Genomic DNA, 17,832 nt, shown 5'->3' with positions numbered 1-17,832 from the left:
GTGTATAATATATAAGTAAAAGAGCTGAACTTACGTGACAATCTTTTTCTTCTTTTTTCACTTTTTTGTGCGGTTCAATATCCGGTGAGCTCCTGACGCGAAATTTCTCCCTTTCCGCAGGTGATATAGAACTCCTCTGCGTAAACAAAATGAAAATAAACCATGAGAATAAAAATAATGAAAAAAAATTTTAACCAAACATTTCTGTTGTTGTTGTACTCCTCTTTGGTAGGTAGGTATGATAAACCTTACGTAGGTAGATCATACACACACACAAAAAAAACTGTAAATATTTCTCGTCCTCTCTATATAATGCAGTGTGTGATTTGGCCGCTCGTTAAAAAAAAAACAGGTAACCAAATATTTGAATGGAACGTATATACTATATATATAATATTATGTGGTTTTATCCATCGTCGTATGTCGAGGGTTGTAGGAATGTGTGTATCGTGGGGGAATATAACATTTGTCGAAGTGAATACGAGCAAGAAGAGCCGGGAGGGTGACGTGCGACGGCGGGAAATAAATAACGTGTGTCATAAAAAAAGAAAGACGGAGAAAAAACATGTGGCGCGTTGGTCGTTTTTCGCCCCAGACCCCCCATGGTATACTCACACGCACACACACGCGCACGCGAACGCGCGCGTACCCTAAGGACCCAATAAAAACATCCCCCACCCGCGTCCTCGTACGTACAAGATAGTTAATCCAATTCCCGGGAGCCATAAACTGGCGAGTGAAGAGATGGTGGGTAGTATATACCCGTACAGTGTACAAGCGTATAATGCGTGTATATACAATATATATATACTACACGACTTTGACGACGACGACGTGGACTACGGCAGAGGCGAGGGGGTGAAATAAAATAAACCTCTGGCGCGCGTTCGCTGACGCGAGAGGGGAAAAAATAGAGTCAATTCCCCGGGGGCGCTAGAAGGCCAATTGCCGGGTGTGGTGTTAATTGCTTTTGCCCGCGCCCGAATCCCGACGAGAATACGATGCGATAGTTAATTTATAGAGGCACGTCCTGCAGCAACAACGAGACCAACTGCGTTGTATAAATTTCGTTAAATTGAAACATTTTACGGCGGTTCGCCAACCTTAATCGAGTCTTATATATACATGGTATACACATATATTACACTATAAGTTATAACGTATATAGAACATAGGTGTTATATACGTGCGTTAGCACGATGTATTCGTTGCGGCCCCGCTTTCGGTTTTCCGAGTCTCGCGATGGAATCTATTGGAAGGGTCTTTTTTTCTTATCTTATAAATTCATCTACCGAAATTCGTTTTTAACGAACACAAAAACCCACAGTAATAACAAAATCGATCGTGAAAACATTATTGTAAAATGTTCGGTCTGCTTGCTTGTTCGGCGAAGGGAGATTTTTTTAAAAATTTTTTAATGTTACAAAAAGACGTCGAAAAAATATGAATTTCCTACGCAAAAAACGCGTTTTATAATGCATATATATATAAGTAGGTAGGAAGTTTTAAACGTCATTATTACTACCTTTATTGATAGCATATATACACAACACTCACTTAACCCTCTAGACAGTCTTCATCACAGTCAATTAAGCGCGCGAAAGTTCGCCGTGTTTTAACAAATTTCAATTATGAATATAGTTTTACAAATTACTCGGGCTGCTAATGACGACGACGCAGAACGTTAATGAAAATTTAATTTTAATTGAAAAGTATCCAACATTTATGCCCATCATAACTATTATTATACTTATAAACACTTATATACATATAATATACACTGTATAATACTGAATATCAAAACGTGCACGAGATTTAATTAATTGATCGTCAAATAAAAATCAAACACGCATTGAATATTATGTATATACGAATATAATACTACTCGATAATTAATATGTATTCAGATTAACGACTAGCTGTAAAGCGGTGAAAGTGGTTTTATTGTAATTCAATTATTTTGAAAAAATTAATCAGTATTATTTTTGTACTATTTTATGTAAGCACACAAAACAAAAAAAAATTGCTTTTCGGGAATACTAAAATATTAAACACATATTCATAATATAGTGAAATGTGAATGACACATGTGCGATTGGTATGAGTCATAATTAATACGATATCGGTGGCGTTGAGAAAATCGCATATTATGTAAGTGTACATCGTAATGAAAACGTGAGGATTCAGAGGCGTCAGGAGGGATGGCGTGGTGGTAGGGTATAGAAACGCCGTCGATGTTTTCTTGCGGCTGCGAAGCGAGCAGAACCGCCACCGCCACCGCCGCAGCAGCAGCGGCACACAGCGACGGTGCAGTGTGTAATATAACTTCCGAGACAATTGACTATGTCTGGTGAGCGGGAAGTGAAGAAGCGCGGCAGCAGAGGCGGACGAGAAAGCTTTTACCGTATATACTCGCAACGAGTGAAAACGAGGTAAAGTGAGGGCGGAAGAAGGCGCGAGCTCTACGAGGTTGTTGTTGACGGTGGCGGCGGCGGCGGAATCGCGGTTCTCGGTTTAAACTTCATCGAGAACTAATCGGCCGTGTGTAACGCGCCTCCTCACCCACCGGTCCAGGCGGAGGGTAAACTTGCACAGCATCTCGCATATACTGTCCACATATATACATAAGGATACGCACGCTAGTGTGGGGCGGAGGCGGCGGCTTTAATTCATTCATTTGCAAACTTGTAATCGGCTCACGTCGTTGTCGTCGTCGCACTGACATTATATATATATTTAGGTACCAGTAGCGGCGGCGTCGGTAGCAGCAGAGTTTTTGCGGGCTGGATGGAGAGAAAGAGAGACGGACAGACAATGACAGAGTGCCAGAGACGGAAAATAAGGGGAGTTTTGCCGCTACTGCACGAGGAGCTATATTATATATTGCTTCAAATGGTGTTGTGTGTGTGTGTGTGTTCTTTCTCGTATACGCACCGGAGGGTAAAGACGAGCCGTGAGGGCGGAATACAGGCAACAAAAACCTCCTCGCCCCGCAGACTCTACCACTGCTTGCCACGTGATGAATTCGCCGGCTGGGATTTTCGCGTATTTCGCCCGGGGATTAATAACACGCCCCTCCGGAATCCAATCACGTCTCCCGCCGTACCGCCACGGCCTCGGCTGCTGTTTTGATAACGATCTCCTCCGCTTTTTCGCCACTTCCAATTCATCACCCGCTCATCCGCGTAAGACTCTAACACACGCACGCAGCAGTCTGACAGATGATATCGCGGTCTCTTTCCCTCTCGGTTTATATATACCTTCATTGTAGTCGTCGTCGTGTTCCGTAATAATAATAACAAAGCAAAAAGAGGGCGAAAAAAGACGTAGTTTTCCGAAAAGGTTTGAGCGCGATAACAATAAAAACGCGATAGAGAGGAGCAACGGGGGGTTTATAATATACGGCAAACACGACCGCAAAATTCCGCTCGGACCCTTCGTTGGAGAAAAAAGCCGAATTTATCAATTGACCCGACTCGTTAAGATATTTACAGGCGGTGATTTTTTTCCGGCTGAAATAAAATCTAGGGGATCGCGACGACGTATATAATGACGCGTACATACATATTATTATATAAATATGGGATGAGGGTAGTACGCGTGATGGAAAGGGCAGATATGACAACACGATCAGCTCTCGTCCACTTAAACGTTGTATACGTTAATATTATTGTTTATTCCGTGATCATAGATTTAACATTTTAAATATAATAAGTACAATTTATTATATTATAATAACAATATAATCTATGTCCCACGAGAGGTGCATATGTCGTATGGTTGCTACATGTCACTAAATTTGAAACAATAAAAGCAAAATGGTGTTTTTCACCTATATAATACATAATATATATTATATAGGTGAAGAAAATATTCTCTTCAAACATGACTTCCGCTCAAGGCGTATTTTTACGCATGTGTATGATAGCATGAGCTCGAAACGTCAACGTAGATAGTCGCGTACCGTAAACATTAACTAACGTAAGGTGTATGATGGTGTGTGTGATGACGTGCGGCGTTTTGTATAATTAATTCACACGCGATAGTTTATAATATATATTATGCCAAACGCTGTCGCCGCCCGACGACCGCGGTGGGTTTCCGATTCCACTTGTCTATCGTGTCCTAATATTAGTTATAATAGCATAGGTACCTACAACAAACGTTTAATTAAACATCAAACGACCCGACGACGGCGCAACAACGCTATTTATTCGGTTTTACTTGTTACACGCAGGGAAACCGACCATCAGCGCCCGATTACAAACAAGACAGCGGCGTGCAGTAACAATATATTATGTATATTTTATACGGATTACAGAGTGATTCACCAAACATGTTCAACACCATTTTTGCAATGCATTTATTCAAATTCAGAAAACGTATTAAAGGGCCGTTTTTTTAAATATTTCCTTAAATTTGTTTACCATTTAAGAAGTGTCCTATGGCGATACAATTTTTTTATATGGGAGCCATCATTTTTTTACTGTGAATTACTAAGCCGATGATTTTTAAAAAAACTATTGAAATATTTAAATTGAAATTCGAACGAGTAGGATTTGAGTTATTAAAATGTATGCACGAAGGACAATAGATCCATGGTAAAAATATTATTATAAATGTTATAAATTATAATTAATAAGTTTAAATATTTTGGGGCTATGATTATTTGAAAATATTTATAGTAGGTAATTACTAATTAATAGGAAATTAGGACTATTACTTAGTATATATAATTTAAGTACGTATAATATGCATTTTATTATTTTAATAACTCAAAATCAGCTAAGTTCCCATTCGAATTTTGATTTAGAATTTAGATACATCGACATTAAAAAAAAAATCATCCGCTAAGGTACATTTAAAAATTTCACAAACAATAGATTTTGAATTAGTACATTATTAAAGGATATGAAAGAGAGGGGTGAATATACTCACTAGTGAATCAGAATCACCCTGTACATACTTTAGTCACGGCGTGTCTATACTAACAACAATAAATACGATACGCATGTTAGATAAACCCGTGTCTTAATAATTATACTATATTATATACACATCTAATAAAGGTACACTGTATAAGCTATTACAACGCTACAATACACGCGCATACTACCTTTAATAATTTATCAATGTCGGATATTTACCTTCGCAGGCAAAATACGTATACGGCTGAAACTAAATTATAAGCAACTTAAGAAATCTAGTAAGAGGGTGTGGGGGGGGGGGGGAGAGAAAAGAAACAACGAAGACGCCAAAGGATAATAACGATAAAAATCGTTCATATCGATCCATTATTTAGTTCTTTTTTTTCAAACGAATAGGTAATTAGTTTCGACGGGTAAACGAAGAAAAAAATTATAAGCTAATACCTAGGTATTATAGTAGGTATATACAGCGTCACGCGCCGTTCGACGTATCTCCAACCTGTACCAACGAATTTATAGTAACTGCGGGCAAACAATAACCGTATAATCGAGAGACAATATACATATTATAAGTGTTATAAAAACATTTGTTTTGAAATCGTTCGTTGGCGAGCAAATGCGAATAAATTATGCGCGTTTGTGTGCAAAAAAAAATAAACGTACGTAAACGCGAGAAAATATAATTTTAATTTAACGCGACCCCCACCCGTGTATATAGTGTTGACATTATATACAACCATAAATATATTTGTTAGTACCTGTAATACACACTGTCTTGGTTACGGCGCCATTTATATTTGATTTGTTGTATACGAGCTGTATACCTATGTCCTATATTACTACACACTACTAATATTATAATTTAATAATAATATATACGTTGAGTCGATGGATAATAATATGTAATATCGAACGGCATACGTTCGCGCGGGTGATTGTGTAGTATAAGATTATCGCCATGACAAGGTAAATAGGTATCTATATATGTCAGCAACTTTGTGATACGCACAGTTGTTCGGCGATCACTCCACATACCGTCTACACGCCTGGTTCTGAGTGGTTCACCGTTTCTTCTCATTGGTAGAATATAATAGTATGATAACATAATATACCTATTGTATTTCGGCGGGTAATTTAACAGTCAATGAAACGAGTCTAACCTTGACAACGGTGAGATGCGTCAGCTGGATCAAAATCTCAATGTTGCACCTATTTATTGGTTAGTTACCTATTTATTTTGTCATGATTATCGTCGTCACTCGTCATTATAATCATTTATATGATTTCAATTAGACGGTGTGGTTATCGGGTCCAGTGTTGCGCGGTTGTTCGATTATGCGGATTGCGGACTCTCCAAGGGTGGGCACGTGTTTTAATAAAACACTCGCGCTCACGTCGTTACACACACGCGCGTTGGTTTATGGCGGCGAAGGGATAACGCGATATATACTCTGCACGCCCAACGTGCAATAATAATATAGTTGTTGTTTTCGGAAAACTCAATTTCTCTCCCGTACACGTGGTGGTATAAGATATATTATGTATTATATATATATATATATACGGTCCGTTGTGGTTTATCGATTTGGTCGCGGGTGTAGTAGAGGAGGAGATGGCGGAATGAACGCAAGTATAGGGTCGGTGGCGGAAAGTGGTATCCCCTATAGTAATACCGCGGAGATTAGTCGTTGCGTCTCCGAAATTAACCCTTTCGGCTGCTGCCCTCGTGTTAATGGTTCCGATTACAATAATTATTACACGCCGAGCCGCTTTGAACCCCTGCCACCACCAATCCGTTATTAATTATAACAATATCGACCGTGGTAAAAATAATACCTCTTGCAGCCAATCTATCCGATATAATATGAGACATTTATAATATGTTGTTCACAAATAATGTTAACGACATGCTACACTTTTGCACGTTACAAGATATAGGGACTAGGATTATTTATTTTAATATGAGCAAATATATTATACAGGATAGAAAATAATAATAATTATCAGACTGTTACTGTTTGACGCAGATGTATAAGAAGAAAATATTTTAGGTAAATCACAACATCACAGTGTACAATGGGGTTTATCTAAGCACCATATCGGTAGAGTTAATCGCGTCCCCTATAAACATTATTATATTATAAATATAATAAATATAATATAATAAAATGTCCGTGTCTCGTTACCCCTAGAATATTATTATTATTATCATCATAATAATACGGTGTCGATATACCGGTAAATCCTATACGCAAACGCACTATCTCTCCCGACGAGATGCCTACGTCAAAAACTGAATAATGACTGTGGTGTATGTATTATTAGAATTTATAATATATATATATATATATATATATAAATCTACATATATGTGTGTCGTGCGTATGTACCACACCGGTCACTTCTATGTGTAAAATCTATAATATTAAGTAGGTAAGGCAATTAGCAATAATGATGCAATGATAAAAATGTATGTATATATTGCAGCTTTAGTCAAGTTAATTTTTTTAATTCACTCTACGGGTAACATAATTTTTTATAACGCGTTTTTTTTTCATTACAATTCCGGAAATTAAAAAAAGACGAGAAAAAAGAATCAATCAAAATATACACGTATATAGTATTTATTTTCAGATGATATTAGTCAAACGTTTCAATGAAAAAATAAATAAAAACTACATTAATAATGTATATATGCAATTATACGCTAAATATTATGATGTGATGCTGTTATAATCAGCGTTTGTGATAGGTACCTATATCATTATTATTAATAATAATAATATAAATTATTTTAAATATCAATATAAAATTTACATTTTATGGAACTTTAATTAAATACCTACCTAACAATGGATCTTATGCGGTGTAATCCTAATAAAAGTCTACGAGATATTTACGAAGTATTATCGTAACAGTATAATAATATATAACCACATGTTACATTAATAGAACCATGGAACGTATATACAACTGTCGTACTCGCTGAGTTGAGATAATAAGAAATTAACTGGACATCGTATTGTAGGATCTGAACACTTATCGCATAACGGCATAACGGGTAGCTAAACTAAACTCAAACAGCGCGCGTAATATTGCAAAAGGTAATAAAACCAATTATTAGCCGCCATTCACTATAAAACAAACGATTTATGGTAACCGTAATAATAATAATAACGTGTGGCTAATGTCTTTTTTGTCGTGGTCAGCCACGGTCAAAGGCAATCGAAAAAGTCCCATTAAGACTTGGCAGTCACATGCGGGAGGACATGTCCGTATATAACGTTATCGTTGTCGTGAAAATGGCTTCGAGCAGACCACGGTCCGGTCAAGTATATAGGTAGAGCTAAGTTTTACGACGCCCTCGCTCGGACAGTATGCGACATAACTTTACACAGATATCGTCCGAAAGCTGTTTATAATAGTGTGTTATCGATTGTATCGTATATAATAATATTATATAGGTAATAATAATATTGTCCGATGACTATTATTATCGATTGAAACGTCGAGAGCACAATATATATAAATATAATACATATGTATACAATATTATGAATTATGTACATATATTATGCATATAATATCGATCACATTTCAATTTCAAACGATTAGAGTTCGTCGAAATTTAAGTTTTCTCCTGTTCGTCTCTGTGTACGAGGCGCACGCATAAAAACGTCAGTAGCACGGAAAAAACAGTCTTGAGGGATTTTTTATATATTTTTTTTATTACTATGTCGACCTCGTAATCCGTTTCTTCGAAGTCTTGTTTTATACCATTATTTGATTTTTTTCCACCCCATCCGTCGGCACAACTATACGCGAGGGTATTTTATGTACGTGTATATAAGTATACACACGCACACATATCAAGCCTGCGGGGTTATTCCCTAGAAAGGCCGACCGGTTGATGAAACGGACCGGAAAATAACGTTACCGCATCGGGTGCACAGCTCTTCCTCCCTACTTTATCGTTACGCCCTTAAACGAGTTTACCCTCTTGTTACACCGCTCTACCGATCGAGGGTTCGTGGGTATATATATATAGCACGAGGGAAGGAAAAAAGAAAAGAAAGAAAAAAGAAATAACCTCGATTTTTCCACGTTTTCCATCCCCACGGGGGATCGTCGAAGTCGTAGTACTGTAGTAGTAGTCGTCGAAAAAGGGCCGTCCGTCCAAGACGAAACGGATTGTTGGCAAGAAGAAATATCTCGAGCGGAAAAAAACTAATCCTCGATTACGGGGGATTTCCACGGATTTTCTCTCTGCCGTTTTTCTTTTTTTCATCCCCCAAGTTTTCTACACAAATAAATATACGATTTGACGACGATGACGATATTATATATTGTGTATACGGTAGTCAGTAGTCTACCCGCGATTCAATAACTATACACTATGACGTATTCGCTTTCGGCGTTTTTTTTACTTTATACTATTCGATACTTTACTCGAATATAATATACAAATAAATCTCACAATATATATAAAACAGACGACATGACAGTGATTTTATACTGCGGTCGAGCGCGAGTGGGGTTGCTCGAGTGTTTGCAGTAGGTAGTAGGTACCTATGGCCACGATAGAATTAATGCTTGTGCGGTTCGCGTGTGTAATCGGAAACTATATAATATTATAGTTGACGAGCCCTTCGACTGTAGACCCGTATTGGATTACGACATGTATAATAATATTTCCGACGAATTACAACAAACCCGGACGAACAAGATGAAAATAATATAAATAAACGACACACGTATTATATTTTGTATAATATATATGGGTGTAAATAATATATTAGTGTACACGTCAAGAAATTAATAACTGTTGAAAATCACGGCGACCGCGTCAGAATCGGGCTACGGGGTGCGGTGACGGAATAATAATAATAATAATAATAATAATAATACGGGACGCAACGGCGCGACGGTCGGTTCTTTTGTGAGAGGAAATAGAGGGTAAAAGCGGGACCGATCCCTATCGAATTTGACACGCATTTAAATTCGTGGGGAGTGCGACCAGATGACATATACATATGGATGAGGTTCGTTCCGATATTACACACGCGGGGCGGCAGCCAACCCTTATTCTGTGACGGCGGCAAGGGTGCGTTGGAGGGTGGACGACCCCTACATTATACACACTGCAATAGCTGTTTGTTTGATGGTGCGGGGAAACTACCACGAGGGGATCGAGGACGAGCGAGCGACCGGAGACGGCGGCAACCGGAGTAACAAGGCGTCCCTTCATTAAGTGCTATCCTGGGTGCATTAATTTAATTTTAACCCCCTTTCTGCTGACGCTGTTGCCCGGACGGGAAATTTGTTATGGTTGGCAGCTCAAAGATTTATCCCTGGAAAGTGGCTGTATAGTGAATGCGGCGGCGACAACGGCGAAACCAGTGGATTACATGCGAAAACCTCACTCATTTTAGTACAACAACAACGTAAATAATGTGTACATATATATACTATACACATATTAACTATAAACGTATATATATACGTATTATAATTTTCAGTACAAATAACGATCGATATAACATAATATACTATGCCCTATATATTAATTATTTACTATACTACAGTATACAATTCTAATCACGTAAGCATAATATTATAATATACTCACGTGTCTTTCTTCAGCTGAACTTAATCCTGAAATCATAAAAAAAAATTAACGATACAATATTATAATAGTTAATAATAATATGACATAATATAACTACAATAATTTAGTTGTTCGATAAGAGGAGCTATCGGGATTGGGACTTATACTTGAGACTTATACATAACTATATGCTGTACTAATGTACTATTTAAGGAAAAAAGAAACAATAGACGTGTAGAAAAAAATATAATATATATATTATATCGAAACAATGTAGGTATAGCATAATGATGTGTTTGTGATGTGGAAAGGGAGGCGGCGAGAGAAAATTACAACAATGTTCCAGCCGATCGGTAACAATGCGTAACTGTATACATATTAAATCGTGTCAAATCGGGAATTTTTATTATAATGATGTCGAATTCGGGTGAAACATGTGTGAAAGAAAATGCGCCCTTGACCTGAAAACAACGACGTAAAAGAGAAAAAAAAATTGCACTCATAACGCGTTCGATACAGAAAATTTGTCTTTTTATTTTCCTAAAACGCGCAGCCGTGTACATGACCCCGCGCACGTGAGACAACAGCCAATTTATTGCACACACGCGGCGGCCTCGTATACGAATATAATATAATATTCATGTATTATATGTACGTGTGCGTGGCGTTTATATTGCTCGAAGGGGACATGGCCCGCCGCCGTCGATTATGGGTAAGTGGCTCGGAAATAAAAAAAGAAAAAAGAGGGATACTTGCGTATAACAATAGTCCAACCAATCTCAATGTATATAATACATATATAATGCATGTATATACCACCAAGTAACTTTATTTCGAGTGGTATATATATTTACATTATACGAGGCGAACCGATGTGTGTGTATACGTCTACGATGTGTACGATGAAGAGAGGTTGGGCGGCGGGGTAAAGGGATTCTGCGGAAATTATAAAAACCCTTTTTCACAGTATATAGGCCACTCGAGAAAACAGCGTACCGAATACGGGCGTATGCACCCCCATCTCACTCATCTATATACTATAGTCTACAACGCTCTACAGCCCGATGCTTTCCACCCCTCCCCTCCACTCAACACTAGCTAGCACTCCATCTGTATACACTCGCCGTATCCCTTTGATGACGACAACGAATATTAGTCTCGAGCACTTAGGTATACATTAGCATATTAACACTTCAAGCTGCAGCATGATCATTTAAAAAAAAAGCACCTCCATCAAAAGAGATCATTTTTGATGCTGCAAATATGGTGTATCTATATTCTATATATAATATTATATACGTATAGTTGGCGGTATTCACTGAATTCCATAGTGACCGCATATACAAAGCCAAGAGTAGGTCGCTGCGATAGAGTATAAACTGTGAGTAGTTCAAAGAGGAAGGCGATAAATGTAACGATAACAATATATAATACGATGTTGATATGATGATCACTTACCGATGGCGGACGAAGGCTTGTCAGAATCGGCACCCCTGTGCATATCAGTCGGTTTGGCGCCCAGCATGGACAACGGATGAGACGCGGAACCGGCGGCACCGGCCAAGCCCAGCAGGCTGGCGGACGCGGTTACCGGTGGTCCCGGAAGTCCGGGATGAGGCATCATTGGTATGGGCGGCGCATGACCGGCGTGCGGTAGCTGCTGCGCGTGCATTTGTTGCTGAAACAGAAACGGACGTCCGACGTATGTACTTAAATGCCCATGTGTGTATTAGGGGGTTGTTATGAGAGGAAGGTGTTGAGGAGGGTGTTTGTATTCGACGTCAAGAGACAGCGGGACGTAGGTGTAGTATAATAACGTTTAGTAATCAGAGGGTCATCAAAACGTTCATTCGAGGGATAAAGAAGAAAAAGAAGACTATTTTATATAAAAGGACAGTATAACCTATTCAGTGTTAAATTTATAAATCGCATATGTATAATGTATATACGAGCGACGGGTTTTGTCGCGAAAATGTTCATATATATATATATAGTATATACATAGCTAATGTATTATGTGGTTCTGTATAATATTACAATTTATAATATTTTTATAAATTTGAATGTGATTCTTACCAATAACCTGGGCAGATCTGGACGTTGTTGCTAAAAAAAAAAAATAAAAACGACATGTAATAAACGTTTTGGGCCTATACATAGTTTTTAAACAGATAGGTATACAATATGCCCAGTCCCCCATACGTGTCTACTAATCACTATAAATAATATTATACAAATATAATACAATATTTGGTGTCTACATAAAAAATAATATTATGTATATGAAAAACCCTCGTAAATAGTATTAAAGTCAATATAATTTGGCCGAATTAGGGCGTATAGTTTCATCATATTGTATTCAAACAATTTGTTAATTTATTCATTATTGTGAGTAATTATGGTGAAGTAATAAAAAAAAAATACCCGAGTTTGCGTTCGAATACATCATTAATGGACTTTTATATATGCAGCAATAGTTGTTTTGACAAAACGGTAGAATAGACGCCTTTTTCGCCTTGCCCTAAAGCTGTTTAGACCATATATATTATAATAGCGGAGGTGGTGTATATATTCCCCAAACAAACCGCTTTGTTCAAACACTTGAAAAAAACCGCTCAAGTGGCATTAACACCGGAGGGGGTTTTCTTTTCGAGAGCGGAAACAGAAAACCTTTCCCACCACCCCGCGTCGTCTGATATACACACAACGGAAGTCTTTTGACGGACGCGAGAAATAACAGCGACGGTGCGGCGGCGACGACTGCAGAGACCGAACAACAATGAACTTGACTGTGTGAACGAAATTTCTTTACGTCAGCACTGTACGGCAAAGGAAAGAACAAAAAATCGAGATAGGTTTTTCATTTCATAGTTATTATTTAAACGTCTGCGTACATGGGAGATTAAAAACGTAATGTTGTTCCGGCAAATTGCAATAACTAAACACTAATAAACAACGCGAGTATATATAGATTTAAAAAAAAAACCGTCGGAATATCTCACGAATATCAATGTAACAATGAGTACATACAAAGAGTAGGTACCTACGTAATTAAATTTAAATACCCAACTATAAAAAAAAATGATAAATTAGTGTCCTATTAGCGTTGTACGTTGATTAGGCATCTAAAAAACTGCATAATATACCAGATATACATACAAACGTAAAATACATTAATTCATAATACTACATAACAGTATATTATAATAATCGATGTCACAAAAAAGGCATATATATACCTAGTATATTAATATGTGTACGACGATGTTCAAACCATCATGTTATATTCGAATAAGCTCTTCTGTACACGCATGAATTGCACGCGCACTTGAGACGATAACTCAGTGAATCGATATAAGTGTGCGGCGTGAGGATTTATACGCGAATAGAAATATATGCATCGAAGAATTTTCACGTATAATCGGGGAACACAATTATAATAAACACATGCGATAAACGGTACCTATAAAAAATATCTCTAGTTGTAAGTGTTTGCGGATCGATTTATGCAATGATTTATGCGATGATGAGAGACGCACAGTCGAAAATTTAGTTGGGTGGCCCTCTCCAACCTATACCAACAACTCTTGCAGGAGTGAAGAAAGAAAACACATTTAGCGAAATGTAATGTTTGACGACTAGAGGGTAGTCAAAAACTAAAATTCCACTGATGTCCTAGAGAGAAAAATAATACTGATGGCCGTTAGGTAGTGCACACATTATATAACAGATACTTTTTTCCAAAATATACACCTTTTAAGTCTATTAAATTAGTTTTGTATGTTTATGAATAAATATATTGAATAAATATATTAATATGCTATAAGGCACATAAAAATGTGTGGTCAAGGTTTTAATTAATTTGAAGTATCCGTGTGTGCTCTAAGCCCTCAATATAATAGATTCTCCATCGTATGCAGTATACATGTATAATATGTACCTACCTACGTTGTATATTAAAATAAATAAAACATGAAAAGTCCCTACACTGTTTTTAATAACAGTAAAATTTATTTTTATTTTTTTCCATCGTCCGGGCGGGCGAACAACAACAATTATTGTTATACAGCGAACGAGAAGTATAGCTGCAGTAGCTGTATACATTACAATAATGGTGTGCGGTAAAACTTTCGCAACCCTCTTCGGGACAGGCCACGCGCGAAAGTATAAACGCGTATACATTATATATATATACATAAGAAAACGGGACCGGAAACTGTGTAGGGGAAGATACTTTGGGGGGCGAAGGGCGCGGTGGCGATAATAATTACCGGCTGCCGACTAACGAAGTGCGTTGAGAAAAACCGCACGTCCGGAACATTTGTAGTGTAGTACGGTTGTGCGGTAGACGAGGCGAGGACGTAGCGAGGAGAGCGCAATTAGCGGAAGCTTCTCTCCGTCGACAGAAGGGCTGCCGTCGTTCATAACCGCCGCCACCAGCCCACGACCAACCCCGTGGTATACTCGCAGCCGCCGTCATTATTAAACGTTGAGAGGTTCGCCTCTCTCTGGCAGACGCGACGCGCGGAGAACATTAATCGAAAATATCTCTCTATCTCGCACTCATCGTCTCCTTCTCATTCGACCTCTTTCACTTCCCATATCCTACTATGCTTATGCGTATACATCAGGTAGAGTAAACACGATAATTATGATCTACGCCGCCGCGACTAAATCGTCTCGGGAACGTTCTCAAGTGTAATGATACGCCGCCGTCGTTTCAGAAATGTGTAAATTAGACTGCTGGGGGCTGTGTTTATTATTATTATTATACGGTTTATTTTTTTCGTCGAGACTAATTACGCCCATCTCAACTGAATCATGGTACACCGGAACGAATCAAACGGCAAACAATAATAATAGTGAAATAAAAAATAATACCGACCCGGGGCGTCGCGATATAATAATATTGTATTATAACCTCGAAATCATATAGCCAAGAACATGGCGGAATGAAGGGTGAAATCGACAGACTCACGTAGTTCGGGACGACAATATCGAGCCCGAGCTCGTTACATGCGCACACCTTCTCTTCCTTCCGATATATATATAACAGCAACGATCTCGCACCTTCACCCCCTGTATCGTACCATCCCTTAATACCACTACTTCATATGCCCACGTAGACGACGACGTTTTATTCGCGACGCGCCTCCGAAATAGGTTCATACAATATTCAACGCGCGTTACCACCGACGCCGCCGCCACGTCCTGAACTTCCGACGCGAACGTGACCAGACTGGCCAAATGGATTTCGGCCCGACGGATTTCACCGCCGCTGTAGTTGTCGTCATCGCCACCATCGCGCGAGACGACCATACTGCACGCGTGGTATTCGTATTCCTAAAAACCAACAACTATTGCTGCTGCCACACGACGCGTCGTTTAATTGCTTCTGGGACAACGCGACGCGGGTACAATATTAGAATCAAGAGAGACGGAGAAGAAAAAAATCGAAAAGTTAGTGTTTTCTACCCCCTTTTATACCCCCCCACACAAGCCAGCATCGCCTTTTTCGTTTTTACGACCCTACACACACACACCTAAAAACTACTGCTATTACACGTTATATCGTATACGTTGTTTATACTCTTATATTATTATATAATATCTTACCCCTATGATGGCGTTGAGTTCGGTCATGGTCACTTGTTTCGCTCTTTCTACAGCCGTGGCTACTTGCTGTTGGTGCTGCAACAATACGCAAAACAAATGCATTATTTTTTTGTGTGGGTGTGTTACGTGTGTATATGATGTGATATGTCAAACTCGTTTCGTGAACATATTTATTAGATAAACAAAAAATCAACAGATATGACGAAATCACTCACCTCTTGCGAGAGAAAAGGCATTATTTGTGCGATGATGGCGTTCAAACGCTTCGCAATTTCCGTCTAAAAAAATTAAAATTAAAATTAATATTATCGTCAGGAATTAATATTTTGTACATTCACATAAATATATTTATATATACAGCGTACCGAGATTTCCTCCTTCATCATCGGGAGTTAGCACGCATAGCCGCAACACGTCGTTAACGACATTACGCGCAGGAAATTAATTAGAGTCAGTCAGTGATGGGTGATGAGAGGGTAAGAGGGTTGACTGTTTTTATTTTCAATGTATATAATATGCGTGAGCTTAAGGGGGACGGTGATGACGACAAACAGCCCGTTTATGTAATATATATTATAAATGCCGTGGAATAACAGCTTATATATACTGATTGCTACTGCAGTGGCGTCGTTGCCGGGGTGAAACGGTTTTGTGTTATCACCCTCCGGTATTACGTGAGCGAGCTACCCTCTTTTTGCCACCACCCTCATCGTTCGTCACCACCGCCACCGGTGCATGGTCTTGTATACAGTAGGCGGCGGCTCCGAACGGGTAGGGTCGAATGGAGGAGAACGGGAAACCGTCAAGGCTCGAGTGTTTCGTGGGTATAATGTTTTCCTTCGGGCTTTGCCACTCGACACGAGTGGTGCGGGACAGCCGCCGCCACCCCTGCACGCAGAACGCGCAAACGACCCTTGTAATATGTGCCAACTCTCTGAGTTTTAATAGCTATGAGGGAGGAAAAACCCCACCCTGGTTATATAAATAAGCCGCTTCCCGGTTTGCGCTCTCCTTTTGTCAGAAGGGCTTTATATATATATATACTTTTCCCTCTTTTTTTGCTCTTCTCTTCTCTATCGCACTTTTGCTCCCTCTTTCTCTTTTAACCCTCGAATCTCGTCATTCCTCTATACATTTCTTTTCTACTTTTTCAACTTCAACTTTCCTATTGCAGCTACTCGTAAAGTACACACCGCACCACACCGCATCTACACTAAACATCGTATATGCGTATATACATATATACTTTCAGCGGGAACCCACGCCGATCGGCCGCCGCCAAACGACGTCGCTTAAAGTACGCGTATATCAAACACTCGAGTGTGGTATAGATAGATATACGCAACATTGTATTTACGTATAAACCGCAGCCTCACTGTACACACTACGACAAATAAATATAATATTTAGTATATGTTTTTATATACACGCTGAAATATACACAACATCAAAATGTATTTATGGTCATAATTCACTCGAAAATCATATAATAGTGTAGTATAGTGGTCGTAATAATAATAGTGGTATATATTATTATACTTTAAGTATAGTTTGCGATGTTTAGCAGCCAAATACACTACGATTAATTGCACACCACTGGTGTAACAGTCGCTGTCACGTTGAGCAATCTCTCTCCTTTCTGCAGCCCTTCATTCTTTTTATTTCGCACCCCCTCCGATT

Source organism: Acyrthosiphon pisum, chromosome A1, assembly GCF_005508785.2.
Source record: "Acyrthosiphon pisum isolate AL4f chromosome A1, pea_aphid_22Mar2018_4r6ur, whole genome shotgun sequence".
Taxonomy (NCBI): Eukaryota; Metazoa; Arthropoda; class Insecta; order Hemiptera; family Aphididae; genus Acyrthosiphon; species Acyrthosiphon pisum.
Note: the sequence above shows the minus strand (reverse complement) of the source record.